This window comes from Scyliorhinus torazame, chromosome 2 (genome assembly GCF_047496885.1).
Source record: "Scyliorhinus torazame isolate Kashiwa2021f chromosome 2, sScyTor2.1, whole genome shotgun sequence".
NCBI lineage: Eukaryota > Metazoa > Chordata > Chondrichthyes > Carcharhiniformes > Scyliorhinidae > Scyliorhinus > Scyliorhinus torazame.
The window spans coordinates 355,716,284-355,742,695 of NC_092708.1; the positions used below are offsets into that span (position 1 = coordinate 355,716,284).

The 26,412-nt window shown below is 44.5% G+C and overlaps 1 protein-coding gene across 2 annotated transcripts in view; it reads left to right on the top strand.

The window, feature by feature from the left end:
- mnat1 (MNAT1 component of CDK activating kinase) overlaps positions 1 to 26,412 on the top strand; it is a 238,372-nt gene that overhangs the window by 211,359 nt on the left and 601 nt on the right. The gene's annotated exons all lie outside the window — the stretch shown is intronic.

Below are 26,412 nucleotides of genomic sequence, written 5' to 3' on the forward strand. Positions count from 1 at the left end.
TTGGCTGACCAAATGTATAAGGGGGTCCCCAGGCAGGGCGGGGATAAGTGCCGTTACTCCACTGCCTGAGTGATCTTCCAAGAGCGGTAAGAATTTGTAAATATATGGGCTCCAGACAAACTTGTTTCTTTAACTGCCATGTGACGTCGGAAGAGTAGTTATGACTGCATCAAGAAAGCATCCGTGAGGATGATACACAAAATCGTACGAGAGAACGAACAACATTTAAAACAAACTAAACATAAAAGCGGGCAGGCTCCATCAGAGTACAGGACACCGTAAATCTCAATCGGTTCCTGACTCTCATCATCTGGACACCTCAAGGTTCCATTCCAAAAAGATTTTCAAAGGGGTTACCATGGTGGGAGTCAGATTCGGAGTTGTCACCATCTCCCGGGTGCCAAACTCGCTCTTGGAGTTTGCGTGCTAACACGCCGTGTGCCGATGTGGGGTCCATTTCATTATTCCTTGTCAGGCGACAGGAATTATCACGGTGCCAGTGTTTCATGTTCTGTAGGGAGGTTGCAAGGGGGCTGTCACTATCGTCGGGTGGCGGGTCAGGTTCCGGTGTGGGCAAATAAATTGTTTCAAAGAGGCTGAGCGTATCGTGGTCGGGGTCTCTGGGCCTATAGTGCCTGGAGCCTGGTCCGTGGGAGCTTTTTTCGGGTCTCTCAGGGGCTTCAGTTGTGCTGTCGCTAGCAGCCGAATCAAGCATCAGGGTGAAATTTGATTCTGGGGGCGAGGTCTAGGTCTTGTCTGTGGACGTGCTGCTGCTGCTGGGGGAGGGGGAAGTCGGGTTGTCAGTGGGCGGGTCCTCATTGTCTGCCAGCACCAATGAGAGGTGGTGCGAGTGGCTGCACTGCGTTCCAAAGACCTTAAGATGATTTACATGGAACCATCCTGATTTTCCTTTCGCATACGTGATTTTCTAAACTGAGAGGCTTACTTTGTCCGAGATTGAATAGGGTCCTGCAAATTTAGGGGAGAGGAATGAGCTGGGGTTGTATAAGGTGATCATTACTTGCTGTCCGACTGCATACTCTGTTGGGTGTACTGTCTTATCAACGCAGGCCTTACTCTGCTTTCATTTAGCGCCTAGTCGAACAGCTGCAGCGAGCTGTGCTGCTTTAATATTTTCTACCATGTGCTGGACTGCTTTCTCATGGGTCAGGGCGGCGACTGCGGGACTGGCCAAATAAAGTCCGAATAAGTATTTGGTACCCTTCATGGGTCGTCCGGTCATGAGGGTATGGGGGGTATATCCTGTTGAGCTCGACACTGTGTTCCTAATAAACATCAGTGCGAATGGGAGCACTGTGTCCCATGTTGTGTTGTGCTGCTGCACTATTTTTCTAAGTATGGCCATTAGGGTCCGATTCATGCGCTCCACAATGCCGCTGGACTGCGGGTGATGGGCAATGTGGAACTTTTGTTTAATCCCAAATATTGTCATCACATTTTTCATGACCCTTCCCGTAAAGTGGGAACCTTGGTCCAACTCAATACTACGGGGAAGTCCCCATCTCGTAAAAATGTGCTCTGTTCAGATCTTCAGTGTCGATTTGGCTGTATTTGTTCTTGAAGGGAACGTCTCGACCCATTTCATAAATGTGTCCATCACCACTAACACATACTTGTATCCAATTCTGCCGGGGGAGAGGGGACCAATATAATCCAATTGAAGGTTTGTCCTCGGGCCATTTACAGGGCGGGTGTGTCGTAGCTGGGCTTTTTCCACATACCTATTGGGGTTGTTCTGAGCACAAATTAAACAGTTTTCGACGTAATGGGACACATCGGTTTTCAGATCAGGCTACCAGCAGAGGGGTCTGAGGTGGGCAAGGGTGGATTTAACCCCTTGGTGTCCATGTCTGTCATGGAACTTACAAATTATCTCATTCCTGTCCTGGATGGGGACTACATAAATTCCATCGTTGAAAACGATTCCCTCATGGACCGTCAAAGAATTCCTAAACTTTTTGTAGGGAGCTGGGAAGTTTCCTTTTAAAATTTCTTTTAATGCTTTGTCTTCTTTCTGTGCCTGGGCTAAGTCTTGGATGTTGGTCTGTGAGACCTGAACTGTATGTACTGGGGCACACTCGGTGGGGTTGCCAAAAGTGGCTATGTCGTGAGCCTGCCTTCGCTAGGGCGTCAGCTTTCACGTTACTGGTTGGAGAGGGACGATGGTGACTTTTTACTTTGACGATGCCATATTTCCTGTATTTAGCTGTCTGAAGGATATGTTTGAGCAGTGGGGCTGAGGATAGAGGTTTTCCGTCGGCGGAAATAAATCCTCTCGATTCCACAGGGGTAGGAATTCTGTTAGGCCGTTGCAGACGTACAAACTGTCCGAATATATGTCTGCAGGGGTCGGGAACGAATCGGGGTGCTGGACAATGTAAGCAATGGCTGCTAACTCGGCTGCCTGCGAACCCAAGTGTCAAGGCAACTTTAAAGCTATCTCTTCTAGAGCGTGTCAATGCGCGTCCTCTACATAAATCCCACATCCTGTTATCCCTTTTGCCTCAAGGACTGTAGAGAAGCCATCTACGTAAATTCTCAGTGCTTTGTCTGTGGGCTGGGGTCCGACATATAAGAACATAAGAACTAGGAGTAGGCCATCAGGTCCCTCGAGCCTGCTCCGCCATTCAACGAGATCATGGCTGATCTTCTGTGAACTCAGCTCCACTTTCCGGCCCGAACACCATATCCCTTAATCCCTTTATTCTTCAAAAAACTATCTATCTTTATCTTAAAAACATTTAATGAAGGAGCCTCTACTTCTTCACTGGGCAAGGAATTCCATAGATTCACAACCCTTTGGGTGAAGAAGTTCCTTCTAAACTCAGTCCTAAATCTACTTCCCCTTATTTTGAGGCTATGCCTCCTAGTTCTGCTTTCACCCGCCAGTGGAAACAACCTGCCCGCATCTATCCTATCTATTCCCTTCATAATTTTATATGTTTCTATAAGATCCCCCCCTCATCCTTCTAAATTCCAACGAGTACAGTCCCAGTCTACTCAACCTCTCCTCGTAATCCAACACCTTCAGCTCTGGGATTAACCTCGTGAATCTCCTCTGCACACCCTCCAGTGCCAGTATGTCCTTTCTCAAGTAAGGAGACCAAAACTGAACACAATACTCCAGGTGTGGCCTCACTTGACACCTTATGCAATTGCAGCATAACCTCCCTAGTCTTAAACTCCATCCCTCTAGCAATGAAGGACAAAATTCCATTTGCCTTCTTAATCACCTGTTGCACCTGTACACCAACTTTTTGCGACTCATGCACTAGCACTCCCAGGTCTCTGATCAGCAGCATGTTTTTATATTTTATCATTTAAATAATTCCTTTTGCTGTTATTCCTACCAAAATGGATAACCTCACATTTGTCAACATTGTATTCCATCTGCCAGACCTTAGCCCATTCACTTAGCCTATCCAAATCCCTCTGCAGACTTCCAGTATCCTCTGCACTTTTTGCTTTACCACTTATCTTAGTGTCGTCTGCAAACTTGGACACATTGCCCTTGGTCCCCAACTCCAAATCATCTATGTAAATTGTGAACAATTGTGGGCCCAACACTGATCCCTGAGGGACACCACTAGCTACTGATTCCCAACCAGAGAAACACCCATTAATCCCCACTCTTTGCTTTCTATTAATTAACCAATCCTCTATCCATGCTACTACTTTCCCCTTAATGCCATGCATCTTTATCTTATGCAGCAACCTTTTGTGTGGCACCTTGTCAAAGGCTTTCTGGAAATCCAGATATACCACATCCATTGGCTCCCCGTTATCTACCGCACTGGTAATGTCCTCAAAAAATTCCACTAAATTAGTTAGGCACGACCTGCCCTTTATGAACCCATGCTGCGTCTGTCCAATGGGACAACTTCCATCCAGATGCCTCGCTATTTCTTCCTTGATGATAGATTCCAGCATCTTCCCTACTACCGAAGTTAAGCTCACTGGCCTATAATTACCCGCTTTCTGCCTACCTCCTTTATTAAACAGTGGAGTCACGTTTGCTCATTTCTAATCCGCCGGGACCACCCCAGAGTCTAATGAATTTTGTTAAATTATCGCTAGTGCATTTGCAATTTCCCTAGCCATCTCTTTTAGCACTCTGTGATGCATTCCATCAGGGCCAGGAGACTTGTCTACCTTTAGCCCCATTTGCTTAGTGATAACAATCCTCTCAAGGTCCTCACCTGTCATAGCCTCATTTCCATCAGTCACAGGCATGTTATTTGTGTCTTCCACTGTGAAGACCGACCCAAAAAACCTGTTCAGTTCCTCAGCCATTTCCTCATCTTCCATTATTAAGTCTCCCTTCTCATCCTCTAAAGGACCAATATTTACCTTAGCCACTCTTTTTTGTTTTATGTATTTGTGGAAACTTTTATTATCTGTTTTTATATTCTTAGCAAGTTTCATAATGTATCTTACTCTTTATAGCTTTTTTTAGCAGCTTTCTGTTGCCCCCTAAAGATTTCCCAGTCCTCTAGTCTCCCACTACTCTTTGCTACTTTGTATGCTTTTTCCTTCAATTTGATACTCTCCCTTATTTCCTTAGATATCCACCGTCGATTTTCCCTCTTTCTACTGTCCTTCCTTTTTGTTGGTATAAACCTTTGCTGAGCCCTGTGAAAAATTGCTTGGAAAGTTCTCCACTGTTCCTCAACTGTTTCACCATAAAGTCTTTGCTCCCAGTCTACCTTGGCTAGTTCTTCTCTCATCCCATTGTAATCTCCTTTGTTTAAGCACAAAACACTAGTGTTTGATTTTATCTTCTCACCCATCATCTGTATTTTAAATTCCACCATATTGTGATCGCTCCTTCCGAGAGGATCCCCAACTATGAGATCCTGAATCAATCCTGTCTCATTACACAGGAGCAGATCTAGGACTGCTTGTTCCCTCGATGTTCCATTACATACTGTTCTAGGAAACTATCGCTTATACATTCTATAAACTCCTCCTCAAGGCTGCCTTGACCGACCTGGTTAAACCAATCGACATGTAGATTAAAATCCCCTATGATAACTGCTGTACCATTTCTACATGCATGCGTTATTTCTTTGTTTATTGCCTGCCCCACCATAATGCTACTATTTGGTGGCCTATAGACTACTATCAGTGACTTTTTCGCCTTGCTATTCCTGATTTCCACGCAAATAGATTCAACCTTATCCTCCATAGCACCGATGTCATCCCTTACTATTGCCCGGATGTCATCCTTTAATAACAGAGCTACACCACCTCCCTTACCATCCACTCTGTCCTTCCGAATAGTTTGATACCCTTGGATATTTAACTCCCAGTCGTGACCATCCTTTAACCATGTTTCAATAATGGCCACTAAATCATAGTCATTCACGATGATTTGCGCCATCAACTCATTTACTTTATTCCGAATACTACGAGCATTCAGGTAAAGTACACTTTTCTGTTGGCTTTTTTACCTCTGTTCTGAATCTTAACACCTCGATCAGTAACCTCTCCTAAGTTATATTTCCTCTTAACTTTTCTCCTAATTTTCCTTGTCGTTGAACCCATATCTTCATGTAACAACCTGCCGCGTCGCTTACCATTAATGTTTTTACTTCCCGTTTTATTCCTTTTAGTATTACTGGTCCTATTCACTGAACTCCCCTCAGTCACTGTACCTTGTACTGTCGCCCATTTTTATTTTTGACTTTGGCTTCTCTGCGTTACACTTTCACCCTTACTGCCTTTTGTTTCTGTCCCTGTTTTACTACCTTCCAACTTCCTGCATCGGTTCCCATCCCCCTGTCTTTCTTGGTACTGACTTGGGAACAAAGTGGCCTGTGCTGTGCCTGGGGGCTATGATCTCGCACGCATGGGGTTCCTGCATAGTGCAAATTATTGGCCATAAACGTATGCGCTTTCGTCTGTTTTACAGTGATGTCGCGTCCCTGTAGGAGTAGGGTCCAGCGCGCTGCTCGAATTTGGCTTACTGTGCAGTCATTTAGTCTGCCGTCCAATAAAAGCTGTTTCGGGGTGTGCTCAGTCAAAATGGTTACTGGGTTGAGTCTGATTATGTACGAGAAGTACTGTACCGCCCAGAAAACATCTAACAGGTGCCTCTCGCAGGCTGAAAATCCCAGTTCCACCGATCTAAGACTCTTGAGGTGTAGGCTACGGTTCCTAGACAATCGTGCCTTTCCTGCAGGAGTACGGCTGAAAGGGTTTGGTCTGTGGTCGCTACCTCTATCGCGTATGGGGAGTGGGGATCTGGGCCTTGCAAAGCGGGGGCTATGCTCAGGGCGCGTTTCAATGCATCCACGGCGTCCGTGTGACATGGAAGCCATTTCCATGGGGCCTGTTCCTTTAGTAGCTCAGAAAGTGGGGCTGCTTTTGTGGCGAATCCGTCTATGTGGTTCCTGCAATATCCAACCAGTCCTAAAAATGACCGGAGTGCTGTAACGTTTTTGGGCAAGGGCAAATTTACAATGGAATCAATGCGTTTGAGTTCTATTTCACGCTTCCCATGCGTGATGACCGTACCTAAATATGTGACTTTTTCCTGAAGGATTTCGGCTTTCTTGGGGTTAATTTTGCATCCAATCATTGTGAGCAGTTCTAATAATTCAGAATGAAGCGAAATGTGCTCTTCCTTGGTGTCAGTCTGTAGGAGCAAGTCGTCCACATACTGAACAAGGCATTCAGGGTGGGAAAATTTAGGTAATCCGTTTGCCAATTGTCTGTGAAAAATGGAGGGGGTGTTGTGGAAGCCTTGTGGAAAGCACGTCCATGTGTATTGCTGTCCCTTGAAAATGAACTGGCATGCTTTGTCCAGTGGTTAGGACCAAAAGCCATTACTGTTATCCAATACCATAAAACATTTTGACTGGACTCCCTGTCTCAACATGGTCTCGGGACTCGTGGCAGCAGTGGGGGCTGCTAGGGGAGTCACTTTGTTCAATTTGCTGTAGTCGATGGTCAGTCGCGGTCATGAGAATGTCGCTTTAAGAAATGGTTAGCTGCTCATGTTACTGCAGTGATGTCGGAGTGTGGGTGGAGCTGAGCTCTGGTTCTGCTTTTTAGTTTCACTTTGAGAAAAGCTTGGGTGTGTCTGTCTTTTTGGTTTCGTTTTTCAGTGTGTGGCAGCTGAAGTCAGACAATGCAGCTGTATTGTTGATCCCTGCCATGAAGGACTATCTCTTAATCATTTGGTGAATTCAGAATTATAAATGTTTTCAGTATTGAATGTAAACCCTGATGCGTTCCTGTTTAAAGGTTTGTTAAGTCTTTTGGGTGTAAAAGGACAGCATACAGGTTACTTAGTGTTGTAATTTTGGGGGTTATCTTTGAATTAATGGTTGCTCAAACTGTTTGTTTTAAAAAGGTTAACTTGAGTTCATAGAATAAATATTGTTATGTTTTTAAAAATACTTTTCCATTTCTGCTGTACCATACCTGTAGAGTGGGCCGTGTGCTCCCCATACCACAATCTATTAAAAGTTGTGGGTCAGGTGAACTCCATGATACACTTTGGGATTCTCTAAACCCTGACCCATAACATTTGGGAGCTCGAGAGGGATAAAAGTCTATCTAGTGGATTGGCTTAGTGAACTTAAAATACAGTGAGGGGTGAGCATATTGTGGTTGCTTTTCAGGTGTGATATTTTAGTTTTAGTGGGGAGTGTGTTGTGGACAATGGCTCTTTCAGAGGCTCAGAAGTTTTTGGGGGTGGAGGCGGTCACACGCAGTACCTTACGGACAGAGACTAAAAGTAGACTGTTAGATTTGGTAAAAACATTGCAGTTAACATTACCTGATAAAATGCGAAAAGATTAGGTAATTATGGCGGTGGCTAAACATTTAAAGTTGCCTGAGATACAGTTTGACTCATTGGAAATGGCAAAAATTCAGTTGCAAATTAAACTAATGGAACATGAGAAAGAATTAAAGCAGCTTGAATAGAAAAGAGACAGAGAGCGGAAAGAGAGAGAGAGGAAAAAGAATAGGAGAGAGAAGAAAGGAGAAAGAATAGCCCTAGCAGAACAAAAGGAAAGAGAAAGGGAGATACAGATCAGGAAAAAGATAAAGAGAGAGAGTTTGAACTTCAGAAAATGGCCATGAAACATGACAGTCAGTTAAAATTGGCAGACGTAAAGAGAAACGTACAGTTGGATGATAATGATGAGGATAGTGAGAAAGAGCGTCAAAGTAGAAGGCTTGGTGGGAATCTATTTAAATATGTCCAAGCATTGCCAAGGTTTGACAAGAAGGAGGTAGAAGCTTTTTTCATTTCATTTGAGAAGGTAGCTAAACAAATGAAATGGCCACAGGACATGTGGGTATTACTGATTCAAACAAAGCTGGTAGGTAGAGCTAGTGAAGTGTTTGCATCACTACGGGAGGAGGTATCTGGGACGTATGAGGAGGTGAAAAAATCATTTTTGAAAGGATCAAACAGAGTAATTTTGATAGGTGGATAAGGGCTTTGAAAATAGATCAAATGTATGAAGCACTCAGAGAAATCATACTTTTGGAGGAGTTTAAAAATTCAATTCCTGATGTAAGTGAGAACTCGTGTGGAAGAACAGAGGGTTAAAACTGCGGGATTAGCAGCAGAAATGGCAGATGATTATGAATTAGTTCATAAATCAAAGCTTGGTTTCCAACATCAGTTTCAGCCTGTGAGGGATAGAAACTGGGGACATGAGAAATACTCAAGTGGTAAAGGTAAATGTGATCTGATGGGAGATAATAAGGAGAGTGTACCTCAGATTAAAAAATAAATCCAGGAGGGTGGAAAATAAATGAAAAGTTTCAAATGTTTTCATTGTAATAAACTAGGCCATGTAAAGTCACAGTGTTGGTGTTTGAAGAAACGCACTGGGGAGGCTGATGTGGTAAAACAGGATAAGACAGTGGTAAAGGAAAGCCAAGTGAAGCAAAGGAAGTGCAAAAGATTGTATAGCCTGATCAAGAGGTTATTGATAAGAAGGTGCCAGATCTCTTTAAAGAATTTACTTGTGTGGGTAAAGTTTACTCATGTGTATTAGGAGGAGCAGGTAAAGAAGTCACAATTTTAAGAGATACGGGAGCTAGTCAATCTTTAATGGTAAGAGATGAGGAGTTATGTAGGTTGGGAAGAATGTTGCCAGAAAAGGTGGTAATATGTGGAATTCAGGGTGAGAGGAATAGGTTCACTTATATAAGGTAAGGTTGGATAGTCCAGTGAAGAGTGGTGAAGTGGTAGTAGGAGTAATAGAGAAACTATCTTGTCCAGGAATACAGGTTATTTTGGGTAATGATATAGCTGGATCGCAAGTGGGAGTGATGCCTAATGTGGTTGATAAGCCAGTGCAAAATCAGACAACTGAAATGTTGAAGGACGAATATCCTGGGATTTTTCCGGATTGTGTGGTAACTAGGTCGCAAAGTCACAGGTTAAGACGAGGAGAAATCAAAGAGTGAAGATGACGTTGAAGTGCAATTATCAGAAACGATTTTTGGTCAGATGGTTGAAAAAGAAAAAGAACAGGTGGAGGATGAGGCGGATATTTTTAGTTCAGGAAAATTGGCGGAGTTACAACAAAAAGATCTAGAATTAAAACGGATGTATCAGAAAGCATACACAGAAGAGGAATCTGAGTGTATACCAGAGTGTTATTACCGTAAAAGTGATGTCTTGATGAGAAAATGGAGACCTTTACATATGCAGGCGGATGAAAAGTGGGCAGAAGTTCATCACGTAGTATTGCTGATAGGGTATAGAAAGGAGGTGTTGCGAGTTGCACATGAGGTACCAGTGGGAGGTCATTTGGGAATAAGGAAAACTCAAGCTAAAATCCAGAAACATTTTTATTGGCCTGCACTACATAATGATGTAGTTAAATTTTGTCAATCATGTCACACATGTGAAGTGATAGGGAAACCTCAAGCAGTGATAAAACCAGCGCCCTTAATACCCATTCCAGCATTTGAGGAACCTTTTACAAGGTTCTAATTGATTGCGTAGGACCGCTTCCTAAAACAAAAAGTGGGAATCAATATCTTTTGACTATAATGGATGTGTCTACGAGGTTTCCAGAGGCCATTCCAGTATGTAATATTACAGCTAAAAAGATTGTGGAGGAGTTACTTAAATTCTTTACTAGATATGGACTATCCATAGAAATACAATCGGATCAAGGATCAAATTTTACCTCAAGGTTATTCAAAGAAGTTATGGATAGCTTGGGAATAAAACAATTTAAATCAACTGTGTACCATCCAGAATCGCAGGGAGCGTTAGAAAGGTGGCATCAGACATTAAAGACAATGTTGAGGGCTTATTGTCAAGATTATCCAGAGGATTGGGATAAAGGAATTCCATTCGTACTGTTTGCTATTAGGGATGCACCTAATGAGTCAACCAAATTTAGCCGTTTTGAACTAATCTTTGGTCATAAGGTAAGAGGACCACTTAAATTGATTAAGGAAAAATTGTTGGGTGAGAAATCGGAAATTACACTATTGGATTACCTTTGCAAATTTTAGGGAACGATTAAATAGAGCAGGTGAATTGCCTGGACAACATTTAAAAGGTGCACAAAATGTGATGAAGCGGGTAGCAGACAAGAAATCCAAAGTTCGTAGTTTTGCCAGTGGAGATAAAGTTTTAGTGTTGTTACCAGTGGTAGGTGAGCCTTTAAAAGCTAGGTTTTGTGGACCTTATCAGATTGAAAGGAAATTAAGTGAGGTGAATTATGTGGTAAGAACACCAGATAGAAGGAAGAATCACCGAGTGTGTCATGTGAATATGCTTAAAAGGTACTTTGAAAGGGAAGGAGAGAAAAAGGGGGAGGTTTTAATGATTCTAACTCAAAGTGACAAACCAAATCCAGATGACTATGAATTTGACATATCTCAAATTAAATTGAAAAATGAGGATGTTCTTCAAAATTGGGATAAAGTTATCTTCCAGAGGAAAAACGAACTGACCTGAAAGAGTTATTAATATCACATGGGCAAGTTTGTGGAGATAAATTGGGAAGCACTAAAATGGCTAAACATGATGTAAATGTGGGAAATGCTGTTCCAATCAAACAACATCCGTATAAACTTAACCCTTTAAAATTGGCACAGGTTAACAAAGAGATTGAGAGTATGCTTAAAAATGGCATAATTGAAGTGGGTTGCAGGAAATGGAGCTCACCCATAGTGATGGTGCCTAACCCAGACGGTACCCAACGGTTGTGTGTGGACTATAGAAAGGTTAATGCAGTTACAAGAACGGACTCTTATCCACGTTTGGAGGATTGCATTGAGAAAGTGGGACAGTCCGCTTTTATTTCCAAATTGGATTTACTTAAAGGTTACTGGCAGGTACCTTGATCTGAAAGGGCAAAGGAGATTTCAGCTTTTGTGACTCCAGATGGTATGTACCAATTCAAAGTTATGCCATTTGGCATGAAAAACGCCCCAGCCATATTTCAACGGTTAACTAACAAAGTTGTTTCAGGATTACCCAATTGTGCAGTATACATCGACGATCTGGTAATTTTCAGACAGACATGGAAAGTCCATTTAAAACATCGATGATGTTATTCGATCGACTTCAGGAGGCGGGTTTGGTGATAAACCTAGCCAAAAGTGAATTTGGAACAGCCCAAGTCACTTTCCTTGAGGGGTTTTCGATACCCTCAAGACAAAGGGAAATAATGCGATTTCTTGGCATGAATGGATTTGATCGAACATTTGTGCAAAGGATTTGTAGCGTGATTGCTCCACTGATGGACTTGCTGAAGAAACGTCAAAAATTTCAGTGGACAGCGGACTTTCGACAGGCATTTGACTGCCTGAAAGCTGTGATAAACAATGCTCCTGTGTTGGAGAATTACAAGAGACTCTTTGATCAGATTGAACTAAAGTATCTGACTTTAAAGAGAAATGCCGAGGCGTAGAGCAATGGACGGATCGTGCAGAGACCTTCTTGTTCAAAGAGACTGTCAATCGAGAAGAAGTTTCAGTTGGAGGAAGAAGAACGAAAAGAAAAATGGACTATTATTACACCTGTTTGCGTGTGTTGTTTTTTGCAACGAAAATGTATATTTACTGTGAGCATTTCTTAAAGAATAGTGAAAAGGTGAAAAATGAAACCATCTTGAAGTTGATGGGGTTTTTTTTCTGGGGGAGGTGTCATGAGAATGTCGCTTTAAGAAATGTTTGGCGGCTTATGTTACTGCAGTGATGTCAGAATGTGGGTAGAGCTGAGCTCTGGTTCTGCTTTTTAGTTTCACTTTGAGAAAAGCTTGGGTGTGTCTGTCTTTTTGGTTTCGTTTTTCAGTGTGTTGCAACTGAAGTCAGACAAAGCATCTGTACTGTTGATCTCTGCCATGAAAGACTATCTCTTAATCATTTGGGGAATTCAGAATTATAAATGTTTTCAGTATTGAATGTAAACCCTGATGCGTTCCTGTTTAAAGGTTTGTTAAGTCTTTTGGGTGTAAAAGAACAGCATACAGGTTACTTAGTGTTGTATTCTTTGGGGGTTATCTTTGAATTAATGGTTGCTAAGATATTCGCTGTTTGTTTTAAAAAGGTTAACTTGAGTTCATAGAATAAACATTTTTGTTTTATAAAATACTGGTCCATTTCTGCTGTACCACACCTGTAGAGTGAGCCGTGTGCTCCCCATACCACAATCTATTAAAAGTTGTGGGTCAGGTGAACTCCATGATACACTTTTGGATTCTCTAAACCCTGACCCATAACAGTCGCCATGATCCATCGGGCTTTCTTACTGGCCAAATCGAGGCATTATTTGTTGATGCAACGGGACGAATCACGCCTTGATTCAATAAACTTTGAATTACCTTGGCTATCTCTCCCTCGGCTTGCTGGAGGAAGCCGTATTGTTTCTGGGGCTTGGGATCGGGACCTGTAATGTTTACTACACCTGGAATTTTGCCGCAGTCTTTCTTGTGCTCGGCAAATGCTGCTTTATGTCTTTTCAAGACCTCTCTAACCGCTTTGTCTGTGGTAATGGTTTGTGGATCAAACCAGTACACTCTTACTGAGCTGATTCTATGGGCATAATCTCCTACTGTGAGCGTGGCGGGGGCTCGCGCTGCTTTAGCCATTTTCCATATGCATCGGTTGACTGGGTCGAATGAAATCTTTGCCTAGGATGTGTCCTGCTGCCTCGGGTAGATCTGCTAAAACGACCAAGTGTTTTGTTCTGATATTACAGAGCTGTACGTCCACAGGGGCTGTGTTGTGTCCCTGCTGGAGGTGACCTGCAAAGCCACTAAGGGTAATTATCCGTAGTGGGCCATATCTCTTGCTGGTACAAGATGGAGGAATTTAACATGGTTCGGGACCCTCCTGTATCCCAAAGGAACTCTACGGGGTGTCCCCCGGACTGTGCCTGCAACGACCGGTCTTCCGGACTTATCCCAAAGGGTGTCGCAGACCCAAGTTGGGGAGCCCGTACACAGTCAGTCGGTGCCATTCATGGCCGAATTATCTGGTCGGGCGCTAACACTGTGGATGGGTCGGTATTGTTTCGGGTTGGCCTTCCATGGTTACCCTGCACTGTGTGGTAATGGGGTTCATTGGGTTGGGTGCTGCCTGTGCAGTCGGTGGTGCGGGTGCTTTTCTTTTCGGGGCCTGGGGGACTCAATTTTGATTCTCGGTCTCGCTTACGTACCATTGGGCCGTTTCACTGAGTTCCTGCCAATCGGGGCCGCCTTCCTGGCCTACCTGTGGCCAAAGGTGTCTCTAAACCCATTTTGAACTGATAGCAGGGATTGCAACTTTGCAATTTGCTGCCTGCATTTGGCATGATCCACCAAACTCTGTTCCGTGGTGGAACTGTGGAGTGCTCGGTAGCATTGTGGATAGCACAAATGCTTCACAGCTCCAGGGTCTCAGGTTCAATTCCGGCTTGGGTCACTGTCTGTGCGGAGTCTGCACATCCTCCCCGTGTGTGCGTGGGTTTCCTCCGGGTGCTCCGGTTTCCTCCCACAGTCCAAAGATGTGCGGGTTAGGTGGATTGGCCATGCTAAATTGCCCATAGTGTCCAAAATTGCCCTTAGTATTGGGTGGGGTTACTGGGTTATGGGGATAGGGTGGAGGTGTAGACCTTGGGTAGGGTGCTCTTTCCAAGTGCCGGTGCAGACTCGATGGGCCGAATGGCCTCCTTCTGCACTGTAAATTCTATGATTCTATGCTCGGAGGGCTGCCTTTAGATCTGTTTCTTTAACTGTTGTACCTGATTCTCTGTCTCTTCTCTTACCATTACAGCACGTTGTGTGTCCTGGTAGGCCTTATCGTACTGGATTTGAAAGCTGCTAAGGTGGGCGAGACAGGATTGATGTGCCCTCTTGACATCATCCATTTCCTTGTCCTTCGCTGCTAACTGCTCCCGGAGCTGTACATTTAATCTCTCGCTTTCACTTAAATCTCCCTCTCTACTTTTCTCCTTCTCCTCAAGCTCCTTGCGGAGCGTCCTCACGACCTCCTCTGTGTCTCGCAATTGTGCCAGACAGGACACGATTGCCATCGGCTTACGAATCTTAGTCAAACTCTTTTTATGGATCTCGGTCAGGCTGTCCCACCAAGTCTGTCCTATGCTGCCAGGACCTGTCTCTTCATTTGAGCAAAATTCCGACCATCTTTAGATATCTCCTAAGCTCTTCTTCCCATACGGGACACTGTTATGATCTATTGGTCGCTGCGACCTCGGGCACTTGTGGATGCATAAAGCGTTCCATTGCCTTCATGGCCATCCCTACAATTACTTCTGTCTCCCGGGAATTTGGAACCAGGGGAATAAAGCGGTGGTGCAAACATTGGTACGGCTCAAGCTATTTTCCGGTTTACGTAACTCCCGAAAGTTTCACGCAACAAAATCTATCGGGATTACCTCATATCCCTTTGTTAGTATGCATGCAAATTACACACTTCCGAATTCTGGAGGTTTGATCGATACTGGTTTTGCTTGTGGTTTCTTTTATTTTGGCAATTTGGATTCTAACTCAAATGCTTTTGTGGGTTCTCTTGGGGTGACACGGTCACTTCTGGGTCGAATCCTGTCAGATGTCGCCAATAACTGTTGCGAGTTTCTTTTACTTGTCTTTTCTGTGGCTCTGTTCCTATTATGGCAATCAGTGAGTTTGCCCTTCTTTCTTTGTTATCTATGTCCTAATGCTTAGAGTCGCCAGGTATCAAATGATACCACCACAAGTTTCAACCAACTGTCGATCAAAGAGCCAAACACCAGTTAGTCAGTTCAAGGTCAAGGGTACTTTATTTACACACAATTAGTCATGCAACATAAACACTACTAGTTAACTACACCTATCGACTAAGACAACCTGTACTTAACTTCGGGCACCCGGCTTAGGTCAGAAAACAGTAGCCGCTGTTTGCTTCTGGATCTATCGGGTTTGAAGGAGAAACTGCTGCTCAGCTAGGCTCATCCGTCTGGTAGCGGGCGTTGAACCTGTACTTGCTTCTGGTGTTGCTGCACTTGGCGATGGCCGTGACCGGGGTACCAGGACCAAGAGAGCGAACATATGGCGAACTTTCTTCTTATACTCGGGGGGTTTTCGCGCTCATTTGGGCCTTACTAATTGGGTGATCCCTGATCACTCTGTTCAATTAGTTAGCCAATAAATGGGCGGGGATCTGGATGGTTGGGCGTTCCCAAGCGGTCACTGACCCCGTTGTTTGCGTTTCTCTTGAACAGGGAGTGGCGCCGAAATGTCTGAGACTGTCCTGGTTGCTTGAGTACCAGTCCTTTGTTTTGGTGAAGATGGGCCATCAAATGCTAATCGGCCCCATTAAAATGCTAATTGGACGGAGTTTCGATACCGTCTGGACTTCTTGCTACAAATATGCATTTCAGGCTCTGAGCCTGCCTGAGTCTTGGCTTGTCCATTTTACCCGCTAGCCTTTGCGAGTTTCTCTGTACCTAGTTGGAAGTGGCCATCCCAGATGGCTACAGTATTGAAATGCAATCTGTGACTTTTTGGCGGCTTATAATTAGACTAAGCAGTGGATGGATGTTTCATATTCTAAGGTGAGACATTTGGGAGTTCAGATGATTTTAGAGGACACATATTTCTTTCAAATTTTGTTTGAGAATGGTCATGCTTTCTCAAGTAACATTACAATACAAAGTAAGAAAGTACACATCTCATTGTGATTGGAAGATTCTTACAAATATGCATGTCATGGATCCTTACAGACTTGTCTAACTTTTGCAGGACAGGCATTGTTCTTGGTTATGTAGCTCAAGTCACATAAAACCATGAAAGATGAGTCTCCTTGGTAGGAGTGACTTGCATCATTTTGTCTCTTGTTCCTGGGCAGGTGGAGGCTTTGCAAGTGTGTCAGGTGTTCTTTGTCCACATATTAATTATGCTTTTGTGCTATTAAGTGTGAAAGCTGAGCAAAACCCTACGTGGTAATGTCACAACGCATGCTGATGTTATCTGTAAGGGTATCCCAACTTGGAACACCAGTTTGTGGGGGTGTATAGTTTTATAATTTTTGGTGTGAGGAGACAAGTGAAAGCCCAGTGAGAATAAATAGCCCAGTCGTCGTGTAGCAATTATTAAAGACTATTTATTAAAGAAAAGACAAATACACACAAACAGGACAACTCTACTCTCACGTAATTAAGGTTTACAAATTATTTAACACACTTTTTATAGAATGTATTCCTTGTTACACAATTTATCTACGATATCTGAATTCTGTAAGACTTTCCCTGTTTCCCAAACAACATCCAAATTGAATAACCAGTTAAAGTTACCACACAATACAGGGATAGTACTCAAATCTGGGAATCTTTTTCCAGGTCCAGCAAAGAGATTTTAAAACTGCTGTTACAAAGCTTTTCTGCACTGCCTTGGCTCTAAAACTTAGAAGCTTGTTTGTTGTAAACTTGGCGCTGGATGGCAACTGCCTCTCCTGGTTTTTCAGGATCTAGTCAATTGTATCTTTGTTGTTCTTTGATTTTGCCTTCCGTGTATTAAGCTGTCTGTCCCTATCAACTTCCTTAACTATACATTAACATATGTATATTCCAGGGACTTTCCCATTCCTCTATAATCTGTTTCTCCCCATCCCATTACTGAGACCCCCAAAACTTTCCTGTTTCTGGAATCGCGGGACTTAGGCTCTGGAGAATGACTACAGTCCCAGTCCTGAGAGATTGTGTGGAAGCTTGAATGCACGTGGCAATCCAGGGCAGATGAAGACCGGAACAAGAGGTTGAAACCCAGGACGATTCCAAGGGATGTTCTTCAAGAGCGAAGTTTGGAAATCCTTGTATGAAAGTCCGAGACTAATAAATGATTTATTGTTTTCAACAGTCCTGTGGCTGTCAGTAGCATGTATTTAAACAAAACAATTGGATTGGATTGGATTTGTTTATTGTCACGTGTACCGAGGTACAGTGAAAAGTATTTTTCTGCGAGAAGCTCAACAGATTATTAAGTACATGAGAAGAAAAGGGAATAAAATACATAATAGGGCAACACAAGATATACAACGTAACTACATAAGCACTGGCATTGGATGAAGCATACAGGGTGTAGTGTTAATGAAATCAGTCCATAAGAGTGCCATTTAGGAGTCTGGTGACAGTGGGGAAGAAGCTGTTTTTGAGTCTGTTCGTGCGTGTTTTCAGACTTTTGTATCTCCTGCCCGATGGAAGAAGTTGGAAGAGTGAGTAAGCCGGGTGGGAGGGATCTTTGATTATGCAGCCCGCTTTACCCAGGCAGCGGGAGGTGTAGATGGAGTCAATGGATGGGAGACAGGTTTGTGTGATGGACTGGGCGGTGTTCACGACTCTCTGAAGTTTCTTGCGGTCCTGGGCCGAGCAGTTGCCATACCAGGCTGTGATGCAGCCTGATAGGATGCTTTTTATGGTGCATCTGTAAAAGTTGGTAAGAGTCAATGTGGACATGCCGAATGGGCGCCGCGCCAATCCGCGCATGTGCAGTTGGGCCACGCCAACCCACGCATGCTCGGGGGACTTCTTCAACGCTCTTGCCCTGACGCAACATGGCGCGGGGGTTCTGGGTCCGGAAGCGGAACAAAGTAGGCCCGGGGGGGGGGGGGGGGGGGGGGGGGGTGCCGATCGGTGAGCCCCGATTGTGGGCCAGACCCCATTGGAGGCCTCCCCCAGTGAAAGAGCGCTTTTCCCCGCCCCACAGGCCGCCCCCCGACCCTTCGCACCGAGTTCCTACCAGCAGGGGCGGGACTCTGCCGTTTCCGCGCGGCCGTTCGACCCATCCGGGCTGGAGAATCGGCAGCCCGGCCTCATACAGCGGCCCACGACCGGCGCCGGCGCAAATGGCGCTGATTCTCTGCACCTCGGAGAATCACGCGCCGACGTCAGGGCGGTGTGGCATGGTTGCGGCGATTCTCTGGCCCGGCGCGGGGCTCGGAGAATCGCGCATCCCGATGTTTACAGAAGGTGGACTGAAAAGCACTCTAGTAAGATGAGGCCCAATTATTGACCGATAGAATCTTAAAATAGATAGATTACCATTTTCCTGTGAGCTCTATCTATTTCCCACCATTCCTCATACTATATAAATAATTAAGCATAAGTCACTTTCAAGCTGGCTAGCTCTTTGCCAAAAGATCATAGCATGTTCTGCTGGTACGCTGTTTCTATTATATTGTCCCTGACAGACCAACATTGCATAGAGAGAATTAAATAAACACAGTCCTCTGATCACTCCCTCAAACATATACTTTGAGAGAATTGGCCTGCTGAGCTCTAAATCATGGGCACCACCTTGAATGAAATTAATTCGACATTTCTCGCTGTACAGCTAAGCTTCCTGTAAAGTGCACCGAATGAAAACAATTCCATTGCAATGGTTTTTTAAAAATATATATATATATATATATTCAAATTTTCAACAAAGCCCTCCCCCCCCCCCCCCTCCCAACAAAAGAAAGAAACAAGAACACAACAATCAAAAATTATACATTGGATTTCCCCCATATACAATAACCCCCATATGACATTTAAAAACACCAATAGGGAAACACCCCCCACCCACCCAAACACCTCTCCAAAAGACCCCCCCCCCCCCCCCCCCCCCCCCAGCCCTGGGTTGCTGCTGACCTCCTAACGCTCCGCGAGATAGTCTAGGAACAGTTGCCACCGCCTGGAAAACCCTTGCACAAACCCTCGCTAGGCAAACTTTATCCTCTCCAGCTTGATGAACCCTGCCATGTCATTGATCCAAGCTTCCACACTAGGGGGCTTCGCATCTTTCCATAGTAGCAAAATCCTCCGCCGGGCTACCAGGGAGGCAAAGGCCAGAATACCGGCCTCTTTCGCCTCCTGCAGTCCCGGCTCGTCTGATACCCCAAATAATGCCAACCCCCAGCTCGGCTTGACCCGGGCTTTCACCACCTTGGACATAGTCCTCGCAAAACTCCAAAACCCATCCAGTGCCGGGCACGACCAGAACATATGGACGTGACTTGCCGGGCTTCCCGTGCACCTCCCACATCTGACCTCCACCCCAAAGAACCTACTCAACCTCGCCCCTGTCATATGCGCCCTGTGAGTAACTTTAAACTGTATTAGGCTGAGCCTGGCGCAAGAGGAGGAAGTGTTAACCCTACTCAGGGCATAAGCCCACAGACCCTCATCTAGCTCCTCCTCCCACTTGCCCTTTAACTCCACCGAGGCCTCCTCCTCTTCCTTCAGCTCCTGGTAAATCGCCGAAACCTTGCCTTCTCCAACCCATACACCCGAAATCACCCTGTCCTGAATCCCCTGTGCCGGGAGCAGCGGGAATTCCCTCACCTGCCGCCTCACAAACGCCCTCACTTGCATGTACCTGAAAGCGTTTCCAGGGGGTAGCCCAAACTTCTCCTCCAGTGCCCCTAGGCTCGCAAACGTCCCATCAATGAGCAGGTCCCCCATTCTTCTAATCCCTGCCCGATGCCAGCTCCGAAACCCCCCATCCATCCTTCCCGGGATGAACCGATGAGTCCCCCGAATCGGGAACCAAACCGAGGCTCCCACCTCGCCCGTGTCGTCTCCACTGCCCCCAGATCTTCAGCGTCGCCGCCACCACCGGACTCGTGGTGTACCTTGTCGGCGAGAGCAGCAGCGGTGCCGTCACCAGCGCTCTCAGGCTCGTGCCCACACCGGACGCCATCTCTAACCTCTTCCACGCCGCCCCCTCCCCCTCCATTACCCACTTACGGATCATCACCACATTGGCTGCCCAATAATAGCCGCACAAACTTGGCAGCGCCAGCCCCCCCCCCCTGTCCCTGCTACGCTCCAGAAACACACTCTTCACCCTCGGGGTCTTATTCGCCCACACAAAACCCATGATGCTCCTACTTACCCGTTTGAAAAAGGCCTTGGGGATCAAAATGGGAAGGCACTGGAACACAAAGAGAAACCTTGGGAGGACCGTCATTTTGACCGACTGCACCCTACCCGCTAGCGAGAGTGCCAGCATATCCCATCTTTTAAAATCCTCCTCCATCTGCTCCACCAACCGCGTCAAATTGAGCCTGTGCAGGGCCCCCCAATTCCTAGCTACTTGGATCCCTAGATACCGAAAGCTCCTTTCTGCTCTCTTCAGCGGTAGCTCGTCTATCCCCCTTCCCTGGTCTCCTGAATGCACCACAGAGAGCTCACTCTTCCCTACGTTGAGTTTATACCCCGAAAAGTCCCCAAACTCCCTTAGGATCCGCATGACCTCCGCCATCCCCTCCACTGGATCTGCCACATACAGCAACAGGTCGTCGGCATACAACGACACCCGGTGTTCCTCTTCCCCCCCCCCAGACCAGTCCCCTCCATTTCCTGGACTCCCTCAGTGCCATGGCCAGAGGCTCAATTGCCAGTGCAAACAACAAGGGGGATAGGGGGCACCCCTGCCTCATCCCCCGGTACAGCCGAAAGTACTCCGACCTCTGCCGATTCGTAGCCACACTCGCCACCGGGGCTCTATATAGCAGCCTGACCCAACTGATGAACCCCTCCCCGAACCCAAACCTCCGCAACACTTCCCAAAGATACTCCCACTCCACCTGGTCAAAGGCCTTCTCCGCGTCCATAGCTGCCTCTACCTCCGCTTCCCCCTCCACATAATCACATTGAGGAGCCTCCGCACATTTGTATTTAATTGCCTAATTGCCTACCCTTCACAAATCCCATCTGGTCCTCATGAATCACCCCCGGGACATAGTCCTCAATTCTCGTAGCCAGCACCTTCGCCAGCAACTTAGCATCAACATTGAGGAGCGAGATCGGTCTATATGACCCACATTGCAGTGGATCCTTGTCCCGCTTCAGGATCAAAGAAATCAGCGCCCATTCCATCACAATGGTAGGAATTGCTTAGAACTAAACCTAATATCTGAAAGCAGGCATATTCTCAAAAGGTAAACACTTTGAAGGCTGCCCTACTTCTATCCAGGATAGGTCACTGACATTTCCAATTGCTTGGATCTATACCTTTTGTCCAGTGACTACTAGCATTTTCAACATTGAACGATGTAACTCTGGACATTAACTCTTCTTAAACTGAATCTAATCGTGAGAGCATAAGCTCAGGTGAAACCATATAAAATAAGTCCCAAAATGTTGTTATTAATGCCACTAGAGATTATCTGGTCATTTATGGCATAAAAATGTTGCCACTAGCACTTGATACATGTTCTGAAGTGTATTGATATCAGCCTTTTGCTGGATGTTATTTCTAATCTTTTAGTTCCCAGTCAATGTTTCATCCTCCCCTTTGTGAAATGCTTTCTGACATTTTGCTACATTAAAGATGCTTGGGATGCATTAAGTGCACATGTAAGTTGCTGCTGTAGGATACAGCAAATAAAGGGTTTTTCTAAAAATGCTGTTTGGAATTTTCTTTTAATCTGTCATTGTACTCTGGCATTCTAAATGTAACACTGATTTTTAAAAATAGCAAACTTTCCTCATTTTTAGCAAAAGAATCTTTGCCTCCTGAGATTGAATTGCAGAGTACAGGAAAAGGCCCAGTTGGCCTGCATACCGGCTCGTTGAAAGAGCTATCAAATTAGTCCCATTCTCTTGCTCTTTCTGCATAGCCCTGCAAATTTATCCTTTTCACGTTTCCATCCAATTCCCTTTTGAAAATTACTATTGAATCTGCTTCCACCACCCTTCGGTGTAGTCCAGTCCAGATCATAACAAGCAGGTTCAAATTTGACTACAAAAGTGACAAGCATCTTTATTATCCTCAGATCCGTTTGAAAGAAAATTGCCTCACATGTTTGATTACCCTTTCCCTTTGCTTAAGCAGAGCCATAAAAACACCCTTTCTGGTAGTTAAATATTTAGTTAAAATTCTTATTCTTATTTTGCATTTTGCAAGAGCTTTAGAGTGTAAGATTTTCTTAAAATAAAAGTGGAACTGTGGTTTACTAAGGCAGTCGAAACACTTGTCAAGAGGAAGAAGGAGGCTTATGTAAAGATGAGACATGAAGGTTCAGTTAGGGCGCTCGAGAGTTACAAGTTAGCTAGGAAGGACCTAAAGAGAGAGCTAAGAGCCAGGAGGGGACATGAGAAGTCTTTGGCAGGTAGGATCAAGGATAACCCTAAAGCTTTCTATAGATATGTCAGGAATAAAAGAATGACTCGGGTAAGGGTAGGGCCAGTCAAGGACAGTAGTGGGAAGTTGTGCTTGGAGTCCGAGGAGATAGGAGAGGTGCTAAATGAATATTTTTCGTCAGTATTCACACAGGAAAAAGACAATGTTGGCGAGGAGAATACTGAGATTCAGGCTCCTAGACTAGAAGGGCTTGAGGTTCATAAGGGGAGGTGTTAACAATTCTGGAAAGTGTGAAAATAGATAAGTCCCCTGGTTCGGATGGGATTTATCCTAGGATTCTCTGGGAAGCTAGGGAGGAGATTGCTGAGCCTTTGGCTTTGATCTTTAAGTCATCTTTGTCTACAGGAATAGTGCCAGAAGACTGGAGGATAGCAAATGTTGTCCCCTTGTTCAAGAAGGGGAGTAGAGACAACCCCGGTAACTATAGACCAGTGAGCCTTACTTCTGTTGTGGGCAAAATCTTGGAAAGGTTTATAAGAGATAGGGTGTATAATCATCTGGAAAGGAATAATTTGATTAGACATAGTCAACACGGTTTTGTGAAGGATAGGTCGTGCCTCACAAACCTTATTGAGTTCTTTGAGAAGGTGACCAAACAGGTGGATGAGGGTAAAGCAGTTGATGTGGTGTATATGGATTTCAGTAAAGCGTTTGATAAGGTTCCCCATGGTAGGCTACTGCAGAAAATACAGAAGCATGGGATTCAGGGAGATTTAGCAATTTGGATCAGAAATTGGTTAGCTGGAAGAAGACAAAGGGTGGTGGTTGATGGGAAATGTTCAGACTGGAGTCCAGTTACTAGTGGTGTACCACAAGGATCTGTTTTGGGGCCAATGCTGTTTGTCATTTTTATAAATGACCTGGAGGATGGTGTAGAAGGATGGGTGAGTAAATTTGCAGATGACACTAAAGTCGGTGGAGTTGTGGACAGTGTGGAAGGATGTTACAAGTTACAGAGGGACATAGATAAGCTGCAGCGCTGGGCTGAGAGGTGGCAAATGGAGTTTAATGCAGAAAAGTGTACGGTGATTCATTTTGGAAGGAATAACAGGAAGACAGAGTACTGGGCTAATGGTCAGATTCTTGGCAGTGTGGATGAGCAGAGGATCTCGCTGTCCATGTACATAGATCCCTGAAAGTTGCCACTCAGGTTGAGAGGGTTGTTAAGAAGGCGTTAGCTGTGTTAGCTTTTATTGGTAGAGGGATTGAGTTTCAGAGCCATGAGGTCATGTTGCAGCTGTACAAAACTCTGGTGCGGCCGCATTTGGAGTATTGCGTGCAGTTCTGGTCGCCGCATTATAGGAATGATGTGGAAGCATTGGAAAGGGTGCAGGAGATTTACCAGAATGTTGCCTGGTATGGAGGGAAGATCTTATGAGGAAAGGCTGAGGGACTTAACCTTTTTCTCTCTAAAGAAAACAGGCTCAAGAGGTGACGTAATTGAGGCATACAAGATGATCAGAGGATTGGATAGGGTGGACAGTGAGAGCGTTTTTCCTCAGATGGTGATGTCTAGCACGAGGGGACATAGCTTTAAATTGAGGGGAGATAGATATAAGACAGATGTCAGAGGTAGGTTCTTTACTCCGAGAGTAGTAAGGGCGTGGAATGCCCTGCCTGCAACAGTAGTGGACTCGCCAACACTAAGGGCATTCAAATGGTCATTGGATAGACATATGGACGATAAGGAAATAGTGTAGCTGGGCTTTAGAGTGGTTTCACAGGTCGGCGCAACATCGAGGGCTGAAGGGCCTATACTGCGCTGTAATGTTCTATGTTTCTACTGCAGCTCCCAAGCTTCGAAGTTACTGAGCTGCTCTGAATAGTACAGGTTTTATAATTTTATTACACCTTAGTAATAACAGTCTAGACAGAATGTGTTCCAGTTGACTTTGCAATGAATTTCTTCTTCTTTACAATTTGCATCATAGTATATCCACTTATTCCTCTTACTTTCCTGCTCCACACTTCAGAATAAGAAAAGCCAGGCAGGTGGTAACAGTGGGAGAGGTTCCTGGTCAGCCATTTGATGGACAGTTAGAGCCTCTACCATCACTCATCCTTAGCTCCAGACTACAACAGGCATGTAAACATGCATGTTGTCACAGCAACTTAGACTGTGCGAGTGATTTGTTACACACCACCGCCACAAACACAGACAAGGTCTTCGTTGAAAATCTTATAGAGATACTTCTGGGGCACTGGGTTTTGGTTAGGGAGGAGGAAGGCATTTATAATGTTGTATTCTGTAAATAAAGCCAGTATTAAGCAAAAGATTGGTGTCTGGTTTCCTAACTCACCAACTGGCTTCAGAATGAACTAACATTGGAACCATGCACATTTGCAACCTCTGCTTGAAAAACCACTAAGAAAATATATCCTTTAACTGCACTGCCTTGTAGCAGATATCGTAGAATGCAAAGGGAATGGTCAGCACTTGCACAAATGTTCCATTAACAAGCTGTAAAAAGGTGTATTCTTAAAATAGTAAATTACATCATGGAAGGAGACAATTTGACCACCGTGCTACCTTGTCAACTGGTTAGCTACATTATTCCTACTCCCATGCCTGTTTCCAATTTCTTGTATTCTTTTGCTGATACTTATTTAATAAATGATTATAGTCTCTGTTTCAGAAGCCACTTATTATGAAGTTGTCTATGGATTAACAACGTGTATGAAAACGTTTCTTCTACCTTCTTCCTTGCGTCTTCTAGAGATAATCCCGAGTTTTATGTGATTTACCAAAAGTGGAAACAATAGTTTACAGTTTATCGTCAAAACACTTTCATCCACAGGACCTGTCAAGTGTTCTACTGTTAAATTAGAAAATGTGGGCAGAATTTACTGGGCTGTTCACGCCCGCCGGATATTCTGGTCCCATCGACAGTGCACCCCCGCCTCGGGTTTCCTGGCGACGAGGGGTGATTAAATGGGAAAACCCCGTTGACAACGGCAGGACCAGGAAATCCCATGTATTAATGTTTACAACAAGTTTCTTATATGGCACCCTATCGAATACCTTCTGAAATTCCATATTTACATGCACTGCATTCCCATTATCTATACATGGATTTATTTTTTAAGAATTAAATTACTTAAGCAAAATCTGCCCTTTAATGAACCATGTTTACTGCCTGATTAACCCATGCCTTTCTACGTTTTCACTGAATTCATCATATTGTGGACTCCAGAAGATGCTAGCAACAAAATAAGACCAAGTACATTCCTCGCATATCCTGAAGTGGATCCTTTGGCAAAATTCCCATTTGCAAAGATTTTGTTGGGTCACTGGTCTACCTAAAGTGCTTAGATAGACCAGTGACCCAGTGCTGCTCTTATTAAGGAGTGAGTATGGGTTATGTAATACATATTTTGAGGTACACCAACACAATATAGTACAGTTACAGTCTGATTGGAAACCAATATATTGGAATTCATCTGAGCTTACCTGGAGAGGATATCTCTCTTTACATCAGAGTGTTTTATGGTAGAATACAGCATCTGGGAAGAAAACTTTGTAAACAGTAGCTGACTTTTCATTAATATTAGCAACAGCTAATGTATCTTCTATTGCTTACTGCTTTCAAAATTGGTACTTGCCATACTGCCACCTTGAAGTATTAACTAGGGTATTTTAGAAGTTAATTTTTGAGCTCTACAATCACTAAGAAACCTATCAACTGTATGAAAATATTGATATAACTTTCGTATTAATTTATTTTTCCATTACTTGTATTTGTCCCAGAGGAAGTATGCAGACTAATTTCTCAGAGCTGATTTT